Source organism: Aquarana catesbeiana, linkage group LG01, assembly GCF_042186555.1.
Source record: "Aquarana catesbeiana isolate 2022-GZ linkage group LG01, ASM4218655v1, whole genome shotgun sequence".
NCBI lineage: Eukaryota > Metazoa > Chordata > Amphibia > Anura > Ranidae > Aquarana > Aquarana catesbeiana.
Window position 1 is genome coordinate 728363183 of NC_133324.1, and position 17467 is coordinate 728380649.

A 17467-nucleotide genomic window follows, 5' to 3' on the forward strand; every position below is an offset into this window, starting at 1 on the left:
GGGGATTATTGGTGGAATATTGTTTATAAATATACATAGCAACATATTAAACCCATTTCTAAAGAGAATATGCATATAATTATTTTTCTACATGGGGATTATTGGTGGAATATTGTTTAAAAATATACATAGCAACATATTAAACCCATTTCTAATGAGAATATGCATATAATTATGATTCTACATGGGGATTATTGGTGGAATATTGCTTATAAATATAGATAGCAACATATTTAACCCATTTATGATATGAAGATGCATGTAATTATTTTTCTACATGGGGATTATTGGTGGAATATTGTTTATAAATATACATAGCAACATATTAAACCCATTTCTGATGAGAAAATGCATATAATTATTTTTCTACATGGGGATTATTGGTGGAATATTGTTTATAAATATACATAGCAACATATTAAACCCATTTCTAATGAGAATATGCATATAATTATGATTCTACATGGGGATTATTGGTAGAATATTGCTTATAAATATAGATAGCAACATATTTAACCCATTTATGATATGAAGATGCATGTAATTATTTTTCTACATGGGGATTATTGGTGGAATATTGTTTATAAATATACATAGCAACATATTAAACCCATTTCTAAAGAGAATATGCATATAATTATTTTTCTACATGAGGATTATTGGTGGAATATTGTTTAAAAATATACATAGCAACATATTAAACCCATTTCTAATGAGAATATGCATATAATTATATTTCTGCATGTGGATTATTGATGGAATATTGTTTATAAATATATATAGCAACATATTAAACCCATTTCTAAAGAGAATATGCATATAATGATTTTTCTACATGGTGATTATTGGTGGAATATTGTTTATAAATATACATAGCAACATATTAAACCCATTTCTAATGAGAATATGCATATAATTATAATTCTACATGGGGATTATTGGTGGAATATTGTTTATAAATATACATAGCAACATATTAAAACCATTTCTAAAGAGAATATGCATATAATTATTTTTCTACATGGGGATTATTGGTGGAATATTGCTTATAAATATACATAGCAACATATTAAACCCATTTCTGATAGAATATGCATATAATTATTTTTCTACATGGGGATTATTGGTGGAATATTGTTCATAAATTTACATAGCAACATATTAAACCCATTTCTGATGAGAAAATGCATATAATTATTTTTCTACATGGAGATTATTGGTGGAATATTGTTTATAAATATACATAGCAACATATTAAACCCATTTTAGATATGAATATGCATGTAATTATTTTTCTACATGGGGATTATTGGTGGAATATTGTGTATAAATATACATAGCAACATATTAAACCCATTTCTGATGAGAATATGCATATAATTATTTTTCTACATGGGGATTATTGGTGGAATATTGTTTAAAAATATACATAGCAACATATTAAACCCATTTCCAATGAGAATATGCATATAATTATATTTCTACATGTGGATTATTGCTGGAATATTGTTTATAAATATACATAGCAACATATTAAACCCAATTTTGATGAGAATATGCATATAATTATATTTCTACATGGGGATTATTGGTGGATTATTGTTCATAAATTTACATAGCAACATATTAAACCCATTTCTGATGAGAAAATGCATATATTTATTTTTCTACATGGAGATTATTGGTGGAATATTGTTTATAAGTATACATAGCAACATATTAAACCCATTTATGATATGAAGATGCATGTAATTATTTTTCTACATGGGGATTATTGGTGGAATATTGTTTATAAATATACATAGCAACATATTAAACCCATTTCTGATGAGAATATGCATATAATTATTTTTCTACATGGGGGTTATTGGTGGAATATTGCTTATAAATATACATAGCAACATATTAAACCCATTTCTGATGAGAATATGCATATAATTATATTTCTATATGGGGATTATTGGTGGAATATTGTTTATAAATATACATACTCTGTTTCCTCGAAAATAAGACCTAGCGTGATTGTCGGTGATGGCTGCAATATAAACCTTACCCCCCAAATAAGCCCTAGTTAAAGTCCTTGTAGGTCTTATTTTCAGGGTAGGGCTTATTTTCAGGGAAATGGGTTAGGGCTTATTTGGGGGGTAGGGCTTATATTGAAGCCATCACCGACAATCACGCTAGGTCTTATTTTCGGGGAAACAGGGTAGCAACATATTAAACCCATTTATGATATGAATATGCATGTAATTATTTTTCTACATGGGGATTATTGGTGGAATATTGTTTATAAATATACATAGCATGTATCCTTATAAACAATATTCCACCAATAATCTCCATGTAGAAAATAATTATATGCATTTTCTCATCAGAAATGGGTTTAATATGTTGCTATGTATATTTATAAGCAATATTCCACCAATAATCCCCATGTAGAATTATAATTATATGCATATTCTCATCAGAAATGGGTTTAATATGTTGCTATGTATATTTATAAACAATATTCCACCAATAATCCCCATGTAGAAAAAAAATTATATGCATATTCTCTTTAGAAATGGGTTTAATATGTTGCTATTTATATTTATAAACAATATTCCACCAATAATCCCCATGTAGAAAAAATAATTATATGCATATTCTCTTTAGAAATGGGTTTAATATGTTGCTATGTATATTTATAAACAATATTCCACCAATAATCCACATGTAGAAATATAATTTTATGCATATTCTCATTGGAAATGGGTTTAATATGTTGCTATATATATTTTTAAACAATATTCCACCAATAATCCCCATGTAGAAAAATAATTATATTCATATTCTCATCAGAATTGGGTTTTATATGTTGCTATGTATATTTATAAACAATATTCCACCAATAATCCACATGTAGAAATATAATTATATGCATATTCTCATCAGAAATGGGTTTAATATGTTGCTATGTATATTTTTAAACAATATTCCACCAATAATCCCCATGTAGAAAAATAATTATATGCATATTCTCTTTAGAAATGGGTTTAATATATTGCTATGTATATTTATAAACAATATTCCACCAATAATCCCCATGTAGAAAAATAATTACATGCATCTTCATATCATAAATGGGTTAAATATGTTGCTATCTATATTTATAAGCAATATTCCACCAATAATCCCCATGTAGAAAAATAATTATATGCATATTCTCATCAGAAATGGGTTTAATATGTTGCTATGTATATTTATAAACAATATTCCACCAATAATCCACATGTAGAAATATAATTATATGCATATTCTCATCAGAAATGGGTTTAATATGTTGCTATGTATAGTTATAAACAATATTCCACGAACAATCCCCATGTAGAAAAATAATTATATGCATATTCTCTTTAGAAATGGGTTTAATATGTTGCTATGTATATTTATAAACAATATTCCACCAATAATCCCCATGTAGAAAAATAATTACATGCATCTTCATATCATAAATGGGTTAAATATGTTGCTATCTATATTTATAAGCAATATTTCACCAATAATCCCCATGTAGAATTATAATTATATGCATATTCTCATCAGAAATGGGTTTACTATGTTGCTATGTATATTTATAAACAATATTCCACCAATAATCCCCATGTAGAAAAATAATTACATGCATCTTCATATCATAAATGGGTTAAATATGTTGCTATCTATATTTATAAGCAATATTCCACCAATAATCCCCATGTAGAATTATAATTATATGCATATTCTCATCAGAAATGGGTTTAATATGTTGCTATGTATATTTATAAATAATATTCCACCAATAATCCCCATGTAGAAAAATAATTATATGCATATTCTCTTTAGAAATGGGTTTAATATGTTGCTATGTATATTTATAAACAATATTCCACCAATAATCCCCATGTAGAAAAATAATTACATGCATCTTCATATCATAAATGGGTTAAATATGTTGCTATGTAAATTTATGAACAATATTCCACCAATAATCCCCATGTAGAAATATAATTATATGCATATTCTCATCAGAAATGGGTTTAATATGTTGCTATGTATATTTATAAACAATATTCCACCAATAATCCACATGTAGAAATATAATTATATGCATATTCTCATCAGAAATGGGTTTAATATGTTGCTATGTATATTTATAAACAATGTTCCACCAATAATCCCCATGTAGAAAAATAATTATATGCATATTCTCTTTAGAAATTGGTTTAATATGTTGCTATGTATATTTATAAACAATATTCCACCAATAATCCACATGTAGAAATATAATTATATGCATATTCTCATTAGAAATGGGTTTAATATGTTGCTATGTATATTTTTAAACAATATTCCACCAATAATCCCCATGTAGAAAAATAATTATATGCATTTTCTCATCAGAAATGGGTTTAATATGTTGCTATGTATATTTATAAACAATGTTCCACCAATAATCCCCATGTAGAAAAATAATTATATGCATATTCTCTTTAGAAATGGGTTTAATATGTTGCTATGTATATTTATAAACAATATTCCACCAATAATCCACATGTAGAAATATAATTATATGCATATTCTCATTGGAAATGGACTTAATATGTTGCTATGTATATTTTTAAACAATATTCCACCAATAATCCCAATGTAGAAAAATAATTATATGCATTTTCTCATCAGAAATGGGTTTAATATGTTGCTATGTTTATTTATAAACAATATTCCACCAATAATCCACATGCAGAAATATAATTATATGCATATTCTCATTAGAAATGGGTTTAATATGTTGCTATGTATATTTTTAAACAATATTCCACCAATAATCCCCATGTAGAAAAATAATTATATGCATATTCTCATCAGAAATGGGTTTAATATGCTGCTATGTATATTTTTAAACAATATTCCACCAATAATCCCCATGTAGAAAAATAATTATATACATATTTATATCAGAAATAGGTTTAATATATTCCTATGTATGTCTAACTACAATATTCCACCCATAATCCCTATGTAGAAAAAGTATATGCATATTATTATTGTTAATTAAATATGTTCATTGTCGGGTGTTAACATGATATTCCTCCAATAATCCCCATGAGCAATAATAATTCTACCCATAATCCCATCAAAAACAGGTCAAATGTAATTTTTATATTACTTCTGTATCCTGTTGTACAGCTGCATATATATCAGCAACTGTTGTACAGCTGCATATATATCAGCAAGTGAAGAGTTAAACATTAACAACTGCTTCTTGCAACATTTTATCAAGCACTGCAGTAAAGAATAACATATTTTGAGAAACAACAGAGTCATTAATATATATATGTGTATATGGTACACTGACATCTAGTGAATGTTCTCAGTATTGCAGCCAATAATCCAATCATCCCATCATCCCAATATGCAGTTTAGTACGTCCCTTTTAAATATTTAATAAAGTATACCATTTTGTATCTTTTTAAGACCTGATGTACCTCTTTGAAGAACCTCTTTTAGACTTTTAGTCTTGTTTTGTTACAAGGGAGGGACTCTTGTTGGGACCTTTGCTGATAATACTTGTTTGTACATTGGATCTATGTACTATTATTAGTCTCTTCATATCTAAAGCTTGTTTTAGTTCCATACTGATGTGCTTCTACAGTATATACTTATGGTTAATGTCATATGCTGGTTGCAGTAGTTACTCTGCTCCCAATTGCTTAGATTAGATTAGATTAGATTAGATTACTGGCTAATTTCCCAGGAAGAGAATCCCCACAAAGGCCCTGTCCTGGGTGGAGGCACTGCCAACTTTATTATCAAACCCACTCTTCTACTTAGCAAAGGTTCTGGTCATTGGCGGCTGGTGCTCCAGCCAGGGGTGGCGGCAAACAAACAACCCTACCCCCCCCAGGGGGTGACAAACAGACCACCCGACACCCCCCTCCATGGTGGGTGGTACTCATGCAGTCAGGTCATGCAAAGCAGAGAGATCGCTCCGATGCTCCGATGACGGCGGCCATCTCCTGAATCTCCCCGTACATCCTCCCGGCCAATAGGATCTGACAGTGCGAATTGGTTATCTCTTGTGCCTAGCTAAAATGCAGCAAATACAGAATATTGCACAATACAAATACCACTGTGCCAGTAAACTTAGCTACCCTTCGTGAATGAAGGAATCTTGTAATTTATAGTGTTGATAATAAGTTATTTCACAATCCACAAAATAGTGTGCTGAATGTACCTCCTGCAGTTGTATATGTTTAAACCCAAACTAAACTGGACCATGATGGAAGAATAAATAGCTGCCTGCGGTTGCAATGCAGAACAGCATAGAAAACAACACAGGCACAAACTATTTATACTGAAACTATTTTATGCTTGCAGCATTGTGGTAATCCTGGAGCAGCTCTGGGAAAACAAGGCTAACAGCAGTTTTTACAATTGTCAAAATTCCTGCTATAAACATACATGTACACAGGAAAGCAATATTTAAAGTTACACCAGCATTCATTGTGAAAACACAATAGCACAAAAGTTAAGCAAGTAACATATGGTTTTGGATTGTTTGATGTAGGTAACTTCCTTGAGAACACTGAATGATTGTCTCTACTTTTTATTTACCTTTTCCACTACTAAAAGCTGTGAATATGCAGATATCTCAATGGCAATATCAGGCAGTATTGCACCCAGAAAAAGCCCAATTATTATAATGGAAGCAATACACAATTACTGTTTAAAGGAGACCTTAAGGCTGACCATACATGAACAGATCTGCTTACGCTATGTGGCCCTTTTTGTTCTCCTCTCTTTAACTATACACGTGAACATATGAGAGAACCTATCCACTTTCCTTTATGAAAATACCTTCTATGGAGGCTACTACCCTAAAGACCGCTTGAGGATTTGGCTTATTCGTCAAAGGTCTTGCCAACACAAGCTTTTTGACTCATAGGACGTACGTCCTTTTGAGTTCAAACCATCTGGTAAGCCTTCATCCTATCGGTGGCGAATTACCCACCTTCACATATTGTTTCACCATTTATCCATTATTTTGCTGTTTAAATGATGTTATGAACACTTGGCATGTGCCCCTCTAAGGGTCATTTGTTCTCACTATGCATTTGGTTTTTCATTTTACTCATGGACTTTATGCTCAAATTCTTTTCCTTTCATTTTCTTTTATGCAAAATCACTGTGTATTAATTTAATTAGAGTTTCACATTGTTTGTATTGATCATTGTGAGACCTATCCAATGTTCTTCGTTCACTCAAAGTTGTAGCGCTGCACTTTACCTTTATCACTATTATTGCAATTGTCTGTTTGCCATGTTAGCTGCTGTGTTTTATTTAAGGGCGTAGCGCATTATTATACTTGTATTTTGTGGTACTAACACACAGCTAACCACATCTCCACTATCAGGAGCTCTGGTGAACACTGTTAAACATACCTGGACTGGCCATAGGGAACACCGGGCACTTGCCCGGTGGGCCAGGGGCCGCCAGGGCATATGTGCTTGTGGGGCCAAGGCAGCTGAGCTGCTCTTTGAGCCCCCGCTGCTTACCCGGCCTCTCTGCGGCTGGCTGGCTGGCTGCCATTACAGTTAAGCCGGGGGGCAGAGACTACAGGTCACGTTACCTGTGACCATAAAGAGGGAGGGGATCTACGTGAGACGCAGCCGCCGGACAGAGGGAAAGTAAGTGAGTGTTGTGTCCCCATGCGTGCGTCTGGATATGAGGAACAGATGCATATACAGTAAAAGAATCTATCTCTTTATTTTTCTCCTACAGCCTCTGAATGCCTGCTTCTCATTCTCTCCCTCCCGTGGGCATTCAGAGGCTGTAGGAGAAAAATAAAGAGATGAATTCTTCTACTGTGTATGAAGCTGCTTCTCCCATCCATAGTCTTTCTACTGCCCCCTAGTGCTCGCAGGCACCTACCATGCTCTCGGTGCCCCCCCATGCTCTCCGCCCCCCAGTGATCACCAACTCCCCCCAGTGCTTTTCAGCCCCTGTACACTCCAGCCCTCCGTGTTCTCCAGCCCCCCATGCTCTCCAGCCCCCCCAGAGCTCTCCAGTCCCCCCAGTGCTCATCGCCCCCCATGCTGTCCAGCCCCCATGCTCTCCAGCCCCCCCCAGTGCTCATTGCCCCCCATGCTCTCCAGCCCCCCCAGTGCTCATCGCCCCCCATGCTCTCCAGCCCCCCCAGTGCTCTCCAGCCCTCCGTGCTCTCCAGCCCCCCCAGTGCTCTCCAGCCCCCCCAGTGCTCATCGCCCCCCCATGATCTCCAGCCCCCCCAGTGGTCTCCAGCCCTCTGTGCTCTCCAGCCCACCACCCGTGCTCATTATCCCCCGTGCTCTCCAGCCCCCCCAGTGCTCTCCAGCCCTCCATGCTCTCCAGCCTCCCCAGTGCTCATCCCCCCATGCTCTCTCCAGCCCCCATGCTCTCCATCCCCCCAGTGCTCATCGCCCCGTGCTCTCCAGCCCCCCCAGTGCTCTCCAGCCCCCCATGCTCTCCAGCCCCCCCTCAGTGCTCTCCAGCCCCCCCAGTGCTCTACAGCCTTCCGTGCTCTCCAGCCCCCTCATGCTCTCCAGCCCCTCCCCTCATGCTGATCACACTGATCTACCTACACTGATGGTAGTGGCCTACCTACACTGACCTACCTACACTGACCTACATACACTGATGGTAGTGACCTACCTACACTGACCTACATACACTGACCTACCTACACTGACCTACATACACTGACAGTAGTGACCTACCTACACTGACCTGCCTACACTGACCTAAATACACTGATGATAGTGACCTACCTACACTGACCTACATACACTGACCTACATACACTGACCTATCTACACTGACCTACCTACACTGACCTACATACACTGACCTACATACACTGATGGTAGTGACCTACCTACACTGACCTACCTACACTGACCTACCTACACTGACATTTACATACAGTGACCTACCTGACCCACATACACTGACATTTACATACACTGTCTGACCTACCTCAGCTGTGGTGTGCGGTGTCACAACAGCCAGGCAGACAGTCAGAGGAGTAGAAGGACCCGAGGAGGAGAGGAGAGCGGCCCGCCCGAGCGCAGAGTGGGGATGTGGTGCGGCGGCCGCATTGTAATTCCCGCCTTCTGGAGCCTGCAGCACCTATGATGGACGTCACACGTCCCACGGTCCCAGCATTGGACCAGAGGGACGTCCATCATAGGCGTTGCAGGCTCCAGAAGGCGGGACCTGCTATGGCACTCAGCCAAACTCGGCGGCGCTCGGGATCAGATCGGTCCCAGCGCTCGCCGCTCGGGGCTTTCAATTGTGAGCTGCATGCCTGAGGCTTGGGGCTTTTCGGGGGCACATTTGGGGCTTCAGCTACATCTAGCCACCCCCTCCCGACGCCCCTGCCCCCTGTGCTGTTTGCCTCCCGTGTTCTCTGCCCCTGCTTGTGCTCTCCAGCCCCCCGTGGTCCCCGCCCCCTCAGTGCTCTCCGACCCCCCCAGTGCTCTCCTCCCCCCTGTGCTCTTCGCCTCCCGTGTTCTCTGCCCCTGCTTCTGCTCTCCAGACCCCCGTGGTCCCGATCCCCCTCAGTGCTCTCCGAGCCCCCCTGTGCTCTCTGGCTCCCCCTACTGCTCTCCCCCTGTGCTTTTCACCCCCTGTGCTCTTCACCCCCTGTGCTCTCCGGCCCCCCTTGTGCTCTCCGGCCCCCCTAGTGCTCTCCACACTCCCCCGTGTTTTCCACCCCCCATGCTCTCCATGCCTCCCAGTAAATATGCCATGGGCTGCTCAGTCTAAAATGCCTGGGTCTATTTTTTTGTCCCAGTCTGGGCCTGATGTTTAGTACTTAGACTCCACACCTCAGGTGGGCCTGCGTTATATGCCAGGTGACCTGCTTGTATACCAATCCTGCGGGTGGGTGGGGGTCCCTCTACTGATACAGCTACTAGTCTCCGAGCCTGACCCCTGACAGTGACAACTTCTGATGTTATGGGGGCTTCTAATATGAAGTTATTTCATGTTTTCGTGTTTATTCATTCATTTAAATGTTAGTCATTCGTTTAAAAAACTGGGTTTTTTTTGGTCTCAAAATATTTGAAAAATATACAGTGTGGCCCTCATACTGAAACATGTTAGATTAACAGAGCTGTGAGGCTGGAGCCTACATGAACAAAAAAATAATTTAATGCAAGCTCTTCTGTTACATAGTTTTGGGTAAATTTGCACGAAATTGTACTGACAGATTGTATCATGTAGCTTAAAGGATTAGTTCACCTTTACCAAAAAAACTGCCTATGCAGGTAACAGGTGCCCTTAGATAAAAACAAACTGTGCTGCTCTGACTAAAGTTGGATAGTGCCCTTGCTATAGGTGTAGGCCCTTTACCTACCTCCAGAAGCCTGACAGAAAAAAATCTCAGAGATGGAATAATCCCATCCTACCTTGGTGCTAGGACGTTGCTAAGACACTCCCAGCCGATACGGCTCACCCCCACCATGGCAACATGCTAGCAATAAGGCAAGATAGGATGATGCCAACTCTGGGAGTTTTTCAGTCCAGCTTTGGGAGGTACCCTACACTTGGCCTAGACTAATAGCGAGGGCATTATTAAACTTTGGTCAAAGCTGCACAGTTTGTTATTATCTACAGGTGCCCCTTTCCTGCATAGGCATTTTTTTGTAAATATGAACTAACCCTTTAAGACTAATTTCTCTTACAGCACATCTTTATCTTGGAATTTTATAGTTTTTCTTTGATTCTATGAATAGAGAAAATTGAGTACTGTCTGTGATACTTTTTTTTATTTGCACTAACATACATGTTAGTGCAAATAAATAAAAAAAGTATCACAGACAGTACTCAATTTTCTCTGTCACAATTGCACTAATACGGCTACAATCAAATCAAGTATTCTATGAATAGAAATAGACCCTAACTTCAGATTCCTCCTGATAGATAGGTCTGTTTTAGGAACAAAATTCATCTTTCTGCTTCTGAGTTTTGGCTTACCTCATTGTGGCATTGCTCCCTAATCTTGTTCCTGCCTTGTTGCTGAGTGTGACTACTTCCCGTGCAATACACCAGTCCCATTAAGCTTTTAGACAGGACAGTCCCTGGGTGAAAGCTCAATGTAAACAAGGGGGATGGGGATAGTGGTTCATGACAGGTTCATGAATTGGGTGCAAGCCCCTAAAAGATGATGGCTATGAACGTCAAACATTTATTGTTCTAACTCTGGTTACATTAAGAATTTGCCAGGAAAATGTACATGATATTATGCACGCTATAATGGTACAGTATACAGTGCCTTGGAAAAGTATTCATACCCCTTGAAATTGTCCACATTTTGTCATGTTACAGCCAAAAACACAAATGTATTTTATTGGGATTTTATGTGATTGCATATCCCTGTGATAGACCAACACAAAGTGGCACATAATTGTAAAGTGGAAGTATAAATACAGCTGTCCAATTTTTGGCCAACAAATGTTGGATGACAGGCTAGTAAATTTTTGGCAGGCAGCGGCTTGAGGTCAGATTTTGGTATGGTCAGTACACAAATCCGTTACACAAAAGTCGAAGGTACGAACACGCATGCTCGGAATCAATGCTCACCAAACAACACGTAATTAGCAGAAGGAGCCCAAAGGGTGGTGCTCAAGAGCTGAAATTCTTAGTAGTACGTCACTACGTTCATGTTTGTGGCAAGACAATTGTGTACCGTTAGTATGCAATACAAGATCCTGGCACATGCCCTTTTGATAAAAATCAGACGCTCGGTTGGCCAACAATCGTACCATGTGTACGAGGCTTAACACTGCACATTACCCTAAATACACCATCCCCACTGTGATACATGGCGGTGGCAGCATCATGTTGTGAGGATACTTTTCTTCAGTAGTGACAGGTTCGCCTTCCAGCATGACAACGACCCTAAACATACAGCCAGAGCTACAACGGAATGGTTTAGTTCAAAGCATATTCATGTGTTAGAATGGCCCAGTCAAAGTCCAGACTTAAATCCAATTGAGAATCTGTGGCAAGACTTAAAAATTGCTGTTTACAAACACTCTCCATCCAATCTGACAGAGCTTGAGCTATTTTGCAAAGAAGAATGGGCAAAAATTTCACTCTCTAGATGTGCAAAGCTGGTAGAGACATCCCCAAAAAGACTTGCAGCTGTAATTGCAGTGAAAGGTGATTCTACAAAGTTTTGACTCAGGGTGGCTGAATACAAATACACACCACACTTTTCACATATATATTTGTAAAAAATGTTGAAAACCATGTATAATTTTCCTTCCACTTCACAATTATGTGCCACTTTGTGTTGGTCTATCACATAAAATCCCAATAAAATACATTTACGGTTTTGATTGTAACATGACAAAATGTGGAAAATGTCAACGGGTATGAATACTTTTTCAAGGCACTGTATCTATATATTTATTGCTAAATTTTGTGTTTTGTCTTGGGTCCGCCTTTAAGTAAAACTTAGATTATTATTAAAAGATTGCGAACAGCTATTTGTAAGAATAATATAGTCACAATGTCCTTTCATTGCGGTAACATTTTTATTTTCACAAACCTTTGTACATTGGTTTAACAGATACTATCAATAATAGTAACCTCCTTGCCTGTTCTCTATATAAGCAGTTTTGCTTCTCCAAAATATCAGCTACATTGGTGGTTGAACCACATAAATATTGCTACGATCTACTTGTACGTTTCGCAAATTTGGCAGTTACGAAGACATTTTATACACAGTACTTTAAATCGTTTTTTCCGTATTACCTTTCAATGTGTGCATAAACATGTTTTCTGTTTTAAATTCATATCTTCGCTCTTAAAAGTCAGAAGACTAACAAAAAATGTCTTTACACCATCAATCATGTCATAATACATAGCTTTATATCATGATTATGTAAGTTGTGTTGGCCTATAGTCATAGAATACAATTTAAACATCATGTAATCATTAGTTAACATATTCCCATAGCATTGACTACTAACATATATAATACAGAGTTATGCTGATTTAAATAACCTAGTTTTCCTTTACTGCCACCCTGTGGATACATTTCACTTTGTCACGCAGTAAATACAGTATATGATAATGTACACTGTTCACCTTCACACCTGTATACATCCCTCGGTGCCTTTTCCTTGCAACTGTCAGCATAAGATGTGTTAAAAATGGCATGTTATTATAGAGCAACATGCAGGAATCCACAGTCACCAGTCAAAATTATTCTTTCACTAACTGGATTTCATATGTCTGGTCCTTGCACATTATCAAATAATACAGCCATTAATGTAGAAAACTACGACATTATTTTCAATGACCTGACAGTGAACGTTTAGAATGTTGCAGTGTAGATCAGTGGTTCCCTACCACTGGATAGTGAAATACATGTAACTTTCCATTACCTCTGATGTTGCTTGCAGTGTCCTCAACCTGTCTTGTCTGAACACCCACAGCATCATAGACTTTCCGTTTGCCCAAAGTCAGGCTGAAGTTTGGTCATTTATATTTATAAAAAGATATGCGGCACTTAAAAATATGATTATAGCCAGCAATTTAACAAATACAGTGTCCATATAAGTCCATCAAGAACGATAGATCTGCAGAGAGGGATCCCAACACCAGCTTCAGTGCAAGAAAGTTACACTCGGCACCACTGTGATGAATCCAATCTGCTTACCAGATAGTGTAGACCCTAAAATTATAGAGTGGTCTAAAATGCCTTTTAGATGTTTAGTGTAGGGATTCACATATCCTCCAATCTCAGACATAAACCTGGTGTATCCTCTGGGATCCAACAGTAACATCATACAAAATATGGTAAGTTGTGCCTTTAAGAGAGATCACTATGTCTGTCATCTGGGGTAACAACCATTCATCCTCAGGTCATACCATCCAGGACATATAGGACAGAAGTGTAACTAGAACCTTCAGGGCCCCAATGCAAGAAACCATGAAGGGCCCCCCTGACCCCCGGACAGGGCTCTTTCCTCCAAGCCTGATGGTGGAACACCGGGGCCCGGTAACAAGTGGGTGGCTGCATATAAAGTAACCAATTTCTCCATTTCCTCCCCGCTTCTCCTCCTCTCCCTCCCACAGGCATTCAGTGGCCGCAGGAGGAAAATGGAGAGATGGGTTCCTCTATGTCGGTGTTTCTCAATCTTTTTCCAGTCAGGGCACCCTTGAAGTACACCCCTAGGTGAATGGGGCTGCGGCTGCACTGCAACCACTCCGCAACTGTGTGCATTGCATGCAGTTGCAGTATAGTGATGATGCATTTAAGGGGTTAAAACAGGCGGTCAGTAGGCAACATATTGCCTCTTTACCGGCTGTCAAATGCCTCTGAAAAGCGATCTGAGCATGGATCGCTTTTCAGAGGAACAGCATTTTTTTGCTGGTACTATGAACAAGCAAAAAAAAATTTAAAAATCGGTTCTGATTGTACACAAATAGGGGGTCAGGATTAAAAGAGTATACCTAAAATGTGCATACATACATGTAAACACACACACACATGTATAAAAACACACACACACATATATATATATATATATATATATATATATAAATGCACATATGCACGCACATAAAAACCAGTGGCGGCTGGTGCTCAAAATTTTTAGGGGGGCGCAAGCAAACTGAAAAATTCAGAAAAAAAAACATCAATTGCAGCCACTGTGCCATCAAACGCCACCGCTGTGCCCATTAAATGCCGCCACTGTGCCATCAAATGTCGTCACTGTGCCCACCAAATGCTGCCACTGTGCCCATCAAACTCTGCCGCTGTGCCATCAAATGCCACCAGTGTGCCCATCAAACGCTGCTACTGTGCCCTTCAAACGCTGCCACTGTGCCCATATATATATATATAAAAACACACATATATATATATATATATAAAAACACACACACATATATATATATATATATATATATATATATATATATATATATATATAAATGCACATATGCACGCACATAAAAACCAGTGGCGGCTGGTGCTCAAAATTTTTAGGGGGGCGCAAGCAAACTGAAAAATTCAGAAAAAAAAAACATCAATTGCAGCCACTGTGTCCATCAAACTCCGCCACTGTGCCCATCAAACGCTGCCACTGTGCCATCAAACGCCACCGCTGTGCCCATCAAATGACGCCACTGTGCCATCAAATGTCGTCACTGTGCCCACCAAATGCTGCCACTGTGCCTATCAAACTCTGCCGCTGTGCCATCAAATGCCACCAGTGTGCCCATCAAACGCTGCTACTGTGCCCTTCAAACGCTGCCACTGTGCCCATTGAAGTCTGCCACTGTGCCATTAAATGCCGCCACTGTGCCATCAAATGTGCCCATCAAATGCCGCCACTGTGCCCATTAAATGCTGCCAATGTGTCATCAAATGCTGCAACTGTGCCATCGAATGACACCAGTGTGCCCATTAAATGCCGCCAGTGTGCCCATTAAATGCTGCCAGTGTGCCATCAAATGCTGCAACTGCGCCATCGAATGCTGCCACTGTGAATCCCCCACACCCCCATGCCCAGTCACCGTCTGCCCGGCACTTACCCTGTCTCGGTGTTGCAGCGGGTGATGGCCACAAACGGGGTCCTCCGTGCGTCTCCTGACGTCCTCATCTCCCGTCCTTTCCTCCTGATAGGCGTCCAATAGCCATGCCTATCGTTTCAGCCAATCAGGTGACGGGTAACAGACCCGCACACCTGATTGGTGGAGAGGCGGTTCAGAATTAGGAAAGTGAATATTAATTCGCTTTTCTAACACATCTGGGTGGACTGTGAGCGCCAAACATGGCACTCGCAGTTCACCTATTTTGAAGCCTATTAGAGCCTATGGCTCTAATCAAGTGCTTCAAAAACACCCCCCCCCCCCCGCTGTAATTCAGGCGCCCGAAAAGGGGCTGGACACCTAAATTTGGGGGTGGCAGCGAGGGCCATGGATAGATTCATGCTATGCATGAATCTATCCACTGGTCATAGAGGGGGCGGCGCCCGTGTGCCCTTATGGATGCACCGCCACTGATAAACACATGCACATACACATACATGCACACTCACATACATACATATGCACACACACATGCACACACATATACATACATGCACACACACATACATACATGCACACACACATACAGTAGATAGATATTCTTATAAAAAACGGCAGACCTTTACCTTAGCTCTTCCTGCCAGGTACTGCACTGTAGGGGAAGAAAAAGAGCACAGCACACACTGTGCTTTCACTTTGACAAGCTCCCTGCACAGTCAGTGCCGATTACAGTTACTCGAATGCCGCGTACACACGATCAGACTTTTCGACTACAAAAGTCCAACAGACGCCGACGGACCAAATCCGGCGGACAATCCGATCGTGTGTGGGCTTCCCCGGACTTTCAGCAGACTTTTCCAGCTGCAAATCTGACGGACTTTAGATTTGGAACATGCTTCAAATCTTTACGTCGTAACTCCACTGGACCCAGAAATTCGCTCGTCTGTATGCTAGTCCGACGGACAAAAACCCACGCTAGGGCAGCTATTGGCTACTGGCTATCAACTTCCTTATTTTAGTCCGGTGTACGTCATCACGTACGAATCCGTCGGACTTTTGTGTGATCGTATGCAGGCAAGTCTGCCGTAAGTCCACCAAAAGTCCGTCCAAAGTCCGTCGAAAGTCTGTCGGACGGGCTGTCGGACTTTTGTAGCCGAAAAGTCTGACCGTGTGTACGCGGCAGAAGAGTACAGGGGGCCCTCAAGGGCCCCCTGCAGCAAGGGGCCCAGTCGCCATGGCGATCTCAGCGACCCCTGTAATTCCGCCACTGATATAGGATAAAATCTCATAAGAGTGTAAATGAATAAACTACCATACAGTGTAGTAGAATAAAATCCCAAAAAGTGCTTTTAATAGGATGGTAACACACTCACATGTACAATAAATAAACACGTTTCCTTCATATTAAAAGCGTTTTTTGGGATTTTAGGTAGCTGAAAGAGGCTGGAGGAGATTAGCATAATGAATACATAAAACATGTATTAAAAGCAAAAAAAAAAAGTACTCATTGTCATATCTTGTGTAGATAGGTGCTGGACTACAGAAACACAGAGGGGTTGATTTACTAATCGTGGAGAGTGCAAAATCCAGTGCAGCTCTGCATAGAAACCAATCAGCTTAAGTTTTTTTTGGTTGTCAAAACTTAATTGAACAAGCTGATCATCAGTGCCCTGATTACAATATAGAAATACAGTGTCACTAATCATTGACCACTAATGCCAGCAATCAGTGCCCATCAGTGGCAGCAATCAGTGCCCACAAGTGCCACCAATCAGTGCCCATTAGCGATGCCAGTCAGTGCTGGCAATCAGTGCCGCCTATCAGTGCTGCCCTTCAATGCCCATCACTGCTG